This window comes from Lampetra planeri, chromosome 29 (assembly GCF_965212315.1).
Source record: "Lampetra planeri chromosome 29, kcLamPlan1.2.h2, whole genome shotgun sequence".
Classification (NCBI taxonomy): Eukaryota; Metazoa; Chordata; class Hyperoartia; order Petromyzontiformes; family Petromyzontidae; genus Lampetra; species Lampetra planeri.
The window spans coordinates 1,821,606-1,829,717 of record NC_136135.1 but is presented as its reverse complement, the minus strand read 5'-3'; the positions used below and the strand labels follow the sequence as shown (position 1 = coordinate 1,829,717).

At 45.6% G+C, this 8,112-nt stretch overlaps 1 long non-coding RNA gene across 2 annotated transcripts; it reads left to right on the top strand.

Moving 5' to 3' along the window:
• The first annotated feature begins 618 nt into the window (after positions 1-618).
• Positions 619-4,915, top strand: LOC144728560 (uncharacterized). Of its 2 annotated transcripts, none has more exons than XR_013587536.1 (3): positions 619-858; positions 3,676-3,811; positions 4,241-4,915. It is a non-coding gene; the product is annotated as an uncharacterized LOC144728560 (long non-coding RNA). The 2 variants fall into 2 exon arrangements; XR_013587537.1 differs by having other exon boundaries at positions 648-858; positions 3,679-3,811.
• Positions 4,916-8,112: the final 3,197 nt, after the last annotated feature.

Below are 8,112 nucleotides of genomic sequence, written 5' to 3'. Positions count from 1 at the left end.
CATTAGTAACTGACATGAGACCATCGATTCGCCACATTAATGGCCAGCAGATTAAACCCACATTGCTTTTATGGCTTTATTTTGGCGATTTCGAAAACGTCTTTTGGTTTGGCCATGTTTGTTTCCTGTATTACGGAGTTAGACTGATGGCCTTAATCTAAGTTGTCTTGTGGTTGTTGTTTGACTTGCATCCCACTGGGATTTTTGCACACAGCGTTGGTGTACGGTGCTTTTTCTGTTTTGTTCCTGGATTTTTCTGTTTGCGCATAGTCACATAGTCACTTTAAGATGTTTTCTTGTTCTTGTTTTTGTTTTTTGTTTGTTGCGGTTGCACCCGATTCAAGAGCCGAATGGCTCACAGGGCTATACCACATAAATGAAACTGAAATTAAAAAAACGAAAACTGAAACATCCAAACCTTGGATCTCAACATCGCCCAACAAACTCTTTTCTCCGACCTCTTGAGCCACCCAGCCACCTCGGCAGTTCCGTGTTCACAACGCGATATTAGCCACCGAAGCGACCCCCCCCCCCCCAACTCATCGCGTCAAACCGAGTCGTGACGTTTCCACGGCGTTGTTGATCATTGATAATCCTCGGCGTGATTGGTTGAACCTTGCCATGGACCTTTGCTCGAGACCTTGCCAGAAGTTCGTAAACAAGAACGGAGGTTTTGGTCCTGCTCCATGCCCAGCCCCGCTGCCGATTTTCTTTAAATACGGGGGACAACCCCCTGGCTGCCAAGGAGGGCACGGGGGAGACCAGGACACGATCACACAAGGAGCAGTCACTGGATCGAGATGGGTCTCAAGGCGCTGCTGGTGGCTGTCGTGGTTATGATCGCCCTCTCGGGTCTGGGTAAGCGAGCGCATGGCTTGGGAATGAGCGAATGTGTTTTGACGAATGGCATCAGTAAGCGCGTGCTGCCACAGCTGTGCGAGTGGGTGTCTGTGGATAGTGAGTCGTTTGGCTAAAGTGTGTGTTCAATCTTACACGGGAGTTGAGTGAATGTATGAATAGCGAGACTGTAGTGTGTGTATGTGTCTTTGTCCGACATGTTCAATTCCTGTCCACTCCTAGCATCAAAATACGTGTTAATAGCGAGTCACGATGGCGTGTATGGGGAGTTAACAGTTAACAATTGCTTTTAACTGTGCACATGTTTAACGAGTGTATTAATCGTGAGTGAGTTATGGCACCACTAAGATCCTGGGTTCGAACCCAGGTTTCAGCCGTTCGGGATTCAATTGGGTTCTGAACTGTAGCAGGTTGTCTCGGCGCAATAAACAGATATTTAATTCAGAATCAGAATCTTTATTTAAACTGATGAGCTATGAAAACGATCACGTAAAATGTTATGCACCCACAAAGGAGACCAACACACAGAAAATCGGCTTGGCATGTAACGAATATTACAAAGGTTTTTGGATTAGATCGCGTTATTTATAAATGTGTCGCAACCCTCCACCACCCGACACGGCCAATCAGTAAAAGAAAAGAATCACGTTGACTAAAGACAAATAGTTCACTTATTTTGCCAACCGGTGTGTTGAAGAGTGAATCCACAATATTTAGGAAAAAAATGCGAATACGACGTTTCGCTGGTCATTCCATCCAGCATCATCGTCCAATTTGCCAGAATAACGAAGCCCTCCACCTGCTCCCGGTCTTAAAGAGCGGCAGGGTGACGTCATCATTTAACCCAATCAGATTTATAAATAACGCGATGGAACCCAAAAACCTTTATTATGAATAATATTGGTCGCGAAAGCCTACGTGTTAAACGAACATTACAGTCTGTCGCAGAGCGGGTGGGGTGGGGTGGGGGAAGGTATTGCCTTCTCGTGTAAACCACATCACTTGAAGGGATCTCACGAGGTAGTTCTGGGAGATCCTCTTCCGTGGACCGTTCTCCAACACGCGGAGCTACACCGCTCTGCAAGAGCTCCGAAGTGATTAAGAATGACAGCGATGACACAAATCGGGATAACATTGTGGATCAATATCAACATAAACGTGTTACTGTCGTGTTAGCCGACTGTTGCATTGCATTACATTTCTAAGTTTACTCGGTTTGTTTTCTCAAACTTCCAATTTGTCTCCCCCTGCCGTTTCCGTTAACTTTCTCCGCCCCCCCCCCCCTCTATATATATAATGTCTCACGACAGAGGCGTTGTTTCCGTGTCTCTCTCTTACTTCTAATTTCTCCCCTCCTGCCGTTAACTATTTATTCAAACTTCAAACTTTTCACTTAACTTGAAAATTAGCACTTTCACACCTGATGACGGTTGCTTGTGTTGCAATTGAAACGTCGTGTATGCCATTCTTTTTTTTTCTTTTCTTTCTACGTGACTTTACCGAAAGAACCAAAGAGTAATTCCTGCAGTCACGAAAGCTTCACATCAAGTTTCTAAACGTGTTGTTTACAGTATTGGCGTATACGTTGGGGCTGTGGAGACTGTTTGAGGAGTGCATTAGAGCATACACTCATCTCAATACGACTAAAACCTTGCATTCACCGTGAGATGCGAGTGAATGTGTTCATGTTCGGAGTTCGTAGTCGGATTGTTCAACGATTATTGGTATACCGACAATTGCGCTCAAGACTTCTCTCGTTCGAACCACAAGGCGCGTGCGACCCCACTTGGTCAGCCAGAGCCATCATCTGAAGGCACCAGCGGCAGGTCTAAATCACCACGTGGTATATTTGCCATAATTGAACAGCTTAAGAAGTTAAAGTGGAGCCCTGCAATTGCTCGCTCACGCCACTGCTGGGAGGACCTCCCATTATGGTGAACTCTAAGAGGGCATTTCGACTTCCACGCTTTTACCAGATGTGTTGAAAGAAGTGGGCATACCCACATTTCCCCCCACAACCTGTAACCTGCCAATCGACGGAGATGGGGGGGGGGGGTTAAGGAATGTGTCCATCGTGTCATCGGCTGCTCTGGGAGATCGAATCAAACTGGCAACCTGTGATTGCATGCCAAGTGTGCTCACCATCACACCATGCAGCACCCTTAACAGTAGAACGTTTACTTTCCCTCGTCTATAATTCACACTCCTGTCGTGTTTTGTATAACTTGTAACGTTCTGACCTGCCCCGACTGGACATGTGAAAAAATACCTTTGGAGCTCATCCGATTCCTCCAGTATATTGTTAGGTTTATTGATTAAAACTAGAAAAAAAATACGTGTGTCCAACCAGGAGACTTTTTTTTAATCCTTTATATTAAGTTCGCTTGCTTGCTTACGACCGTGCAAATCTTTCGGTCGTTTTTTAACCCACTTCCCGTGATCCAATCGAGCTGACATTTTGCACACAGACTCGTTGTGCGTGACAATTAATGTTCGTGAAAAAAAATTCCCAAAATTTAACACTTTTTTAGGACAAAAATATTATATTTAATTACCAATTGCTTAATAGTGCAATGCAATCATCTGACCCATAGGTGGCAGCCATCTAAAGCCAGAAAACGAGAGGACTCTAGCCGCCACGCTTGTAAAGGATTTATAGTGAAAAACTTTGTTTTTACGGGTTATACTTGTTAACCAATGTATTGTTTTGAAATACGAGCAATGCAAAATGTACACGGATTTTAACCACTTCATCTCCCCCATCCATCCACAATCGTCACCCCCCCTTCCTCCCCGCTCCATCTCCACCACTCGCAGCAGAGTGCGCACCGGCCACAGAGGACGACGAGGTGCAAGTCAAGGGTCCTCTGGATAACGTCCTGGCCCAGGCAAGAGACCTGGCAGAAGAGTACGCTGCGAAGACGCGAGAGCTGCCAGGCATCAAGCACACCATGTGAGTCAAGACGCACCACGAGACGGGAAGTGGAGCCGCGCACGCGAGACCCACCGTGGATGCAACTCTAACTCGCGGTTTTTCTTCTTGGTTCTTTCGGTAAAGTCACGTAGAAGGGAAATAATAAAATAATAAAAATAAAACATTTAATCATTCTCACGACGTTTCGGCCACAACGCAAGCAGCCGTCCTCAGGTGAAGAACAGGTCTGTCGGAAAGACACCGTCTGAATGACGCTCTTTCCGACAGACCTGTTCTTCACCTGAGGACGGCTGCTTGCGTTGTGGCCGAAACGTCGTGAGATTTTATTTTTATCATTTCCCTTCTACGTGACTTTACCGAAAGAACCAAGAAGATCAATCCCTGCAGTCACGAAAGCTTTAAATCGAAATCTAACTCGCGGTGTCAACTTTTGTGTTATGGCTGCAGAGATATGTTCCAGAAGGGAATCGACCTTGTGGGGCCGTACGCTCGGATCTTTCAGGACCAGATGATCCACATGTGGCAATAAAAATTAAAGAGGACCGGGCCATCCAACCACAGAACGCTCATCGCTGCCTTTCGACAAAGCGGCACGTGGGACCAAGAGCTGTGCTTGGACGACTTCCGACTCAATATGCCTTGCCCCCCCCCCCACCACATTCGCGCACTCGTTAAGGTGTTATAAGACTTGTTTTGGAGCAATGCTTTGGAACGATAGCACTAGGAATGATGCACCGACGCAGCTATTCAATACACTAACGGGTTGAATCACGATTTGACCTTTCACATCGTGGTTAATAGCTGCCCCAGCTTAAGAATTCAACTCACTTCATTTAGAAACTCCGCTTAAAGAGTGCTCCGTTTGGATTTTAATCCGTAATTAGCCGTGCCGGATCAACGCGCCAACCCCCAAATCACAGCCACCTCGTAGTCTAGACTGCGGGTTGATGCGAATTACTCCACACAACATAAGTGAACATTATTTGTACATGTACAATTCAATGCACGTTTTGAATGTAAGAATATTTTGAAATAAATGTAAAGTTATATGCCTCACACTATTGCAGTGTCGTCACGTATCGTAATGTACCTCGATTTGTTTAATAAAGTATTTTTGACTTACCTGCTTCATCCAAGTGGGGGCTATGCAGGTTACACAAAAACAAAAATGACCGATGAAATACAAATGGGCATGGACATAATGTTAAGGATTGAGCTAGGAGAGGCAGACAATAATTGCCAGTAAAATAGAACGGTTTGCCAATAGAAACCACAAGAAATGTGTAGCACCTCTGCCCATGTTCACACGGCAAATCTGACCAAGAGAAGTCACTCTGTGGAACAAGGTGCTAAAAAAAGGACCATTGCCACAGAATGGCAAATTTGTACGGATAGATTACAATAAAAAGTCACTAAACTTTGGATAAATACCCTTTCATACAAGCAGATCCATACACTGCAGCTGCCAATAACACCTGGTTTATAGGGCTACGTTGTGGGGCAGCAGAGGGTATGATCGCAAAACCCATTATACTGTACGAGGACACCACCGTCGATGCTCCCCCATTCACCAACCCGCTGGTGAAGTATGGTCAATTAACTCCAGACCTTCAAGTGAGCTGTATATGTACATAGGTCCACAAGGCAAAATGGCAGCTTAAAGTCTTGTTTTATTTTGGCCTAATTAAGGAGTACAAAGGACGTGGAAACAACCTTCGAAAAACAGCTGATCTTTCAGGATGAAATCCAGATTAAACGCGTGCGTGTCACTTTAAACTCAATAGTACTCGGTGTAATGCCCAAATAAGTAGGTTACACATTGACAAGCAAGGTGGGGAATCCGTGGCAATAACAGGCCACATTTATATCTCAACCGGTGCCGTCCACTAGTCTGGGAGAAAGTGGTAACATTCAAGCACCACATTCTCACCAGGGCAAATTTTTGATTTGTGTTTTACTTCTCTCCAATGTGTTTTGGGTCCTACCGCATGTTGTTCGACACGTGGAAACAGTTCCCTCAATGTGAAGCGAAACACGCTGGATATGCCACAAACACGTGGTACAACACGAAAACTAAAAATGCAGAGCCATGACGCGTTCAGCCAGAACGTTTTAACAGGCCTTGGCGTCAAGACAAGAACACGACGATCACACCTTGCTTGTCAAGAGGATAACATCACATTGCACGACAGGGTGTCACGTTTTCTTCTCCCCTTTAAGATGGGTTGTTAATTTAAAAGCAAGCAAATATTTGCATCACAGTAACCACACGGCTCTATATCCAAAGCCAATTTAATTTAAACAAAAAATGAAGCCAGACAGTGACAGGCAGACTATATAACCACGTTTCCAAAAGCATTTTGTAACAAGGAAACCACAATTATTTTGCCTTGCCACTTTTTAAGATTGTTTAAATGCAATTACTAATGATGCAAACATGTGCATATTTGCAGAGTGGAGTCAAGACTGTAAACCACACATTTGCAGTGTATAACGGTTGCAAAAGCTTTGTTGAAAGGTAATTACGTGGTTTCACTTAGTGCTGGTCAGAAGCCAGCACAAAGGGTGACAAGCTTAAGATTTCTGTATGAGGTGGCCCCATCCAACAGCAGCGAATCATTGAGCAGGCAAAAGTAAACCCAAATTACTTGCGCCGGTGTTTAAATTTGGTTATCCCGTTTTAACATTGGATAGAAAACATTTACCGTTGGCTGGGTCACCCACTCACAATTACTTTACTCCCCCCCCGCCCCTGCTTACCCCCCCCCCCTCTTCCCACCCCCCCTTTCAAACCTACCCAAGCCCAATTTCATCTTTTCAAAAACAGGGGACCAAAATAAATTGGCATTTCTTTTTAATTTTGCCCATGGAAACCTAACCAAACACAATCTCCCAATTATGGCCCCTAACCCCACCCCCCCAAAAAAAAAGTTAACCTGACTGAACTTCAATAAACTATCAAGAGAAGTTTCCAACCTGTCACAAGCTGAAGTTCAGTCAGGACCCACAGGTTCCAGCCTCCACAACAAGATCTTTCCATAGGAAGTTGCTCGCAGGAGGAATGAGGTGCACTCAGGCTTGCAAAAAATTTCGACGGGGATCAGAGAACCAAACGACAAATGCGGTAGAGACAGTCCAGTGGTGCGGCATTGGGTTCCACAAGTGCACCTCTAGTAACAGTGGCCGTGCGCAGAGGGGAAAGTGCTTCAAACAGATTCCTCCTGCGAGTAACACATTCCTTTAGCTCACCACCTGCCGCTCTTCGTTTGCGTGGGTCTCAAACAACGAGGGCTCTTCCCCTTGGCTTCTGGGCTGCGACTTCAGGGCGCAGAGCCAGACCAACCTCTTCAATAAAAATAATAAAAGGTGAAAACAAAAGTGGTTGTGAGATGGGAGCACGAGGTTTCATCGCCCGCTGCCAAACGCGGTGGTTGAGGATGAGGAAACCTTGTGTGCCAGCTCACACGCGCGCGTCTTTTTGCACACGCGCCTCAGAACATCTCACGTTGTTAGGGTCGGCGTTGGCAGTGACGCCACTTTAAAAAAACGCCATTGGCATTCGTTACCACAAACTGCTGCAAAAAACTAGCCTCGATCTACTTAGAGCTTTATGCCGCATGCGCATTTGCTCGAGATGCCGAAATGTTTTGCTTCAGAGAACTGTGAATGAATGTGCTGTGGCCGCCTTACAAACAAGTAGATTAGTTGAAACGGCTCTCAATGTTATGCTAATACTTTGATGGTTTAAGTTTTGCACAAGTGAAAGCCCAAGTGAACGATTATTGTCCGAATGTTTCGCACCTCATTGTCAACCTCTAGGTAGGTCATACAAGAAATGCGTATACAACTGGCCAATGATACTCCAAACAAGCACGTGCACATTTGAATTGGCAACGAGTTTAAGAACGGGCATTCGACTTCTCCCATTTCAAAACTCTGGTAGCTGGCGAATATTTTAAATTCTCAAAGTTGAAAATGGTACAGCTGATGCAAGTGGTCGACCAAAAAACAATTTCTTCCTCCTACCGCTATATTCTTTTTTTTATAAATGCAACAGCCCACAACGATCGCCTAAATGCGGGCTTGTGCCCCAAAAAAGTGCAATACATCCAAACGAGCTGGGTTTCTTCTCACAGTTAGGGAATACATCTGTGCGCCATTTACTGCTCCCGTCGGCGGGACAGCCCGCTCACGGCAGCAGCAAGCTTCGGAAACGCGCAGAGTCCACACGCTTCTGTACAGTACAGGGGCGCTGGTGGTCGGTGCTCAGCCTGCCAGGGCCTGCCCATGGCGTGTATTGCAACGGTTGAAGACCACAG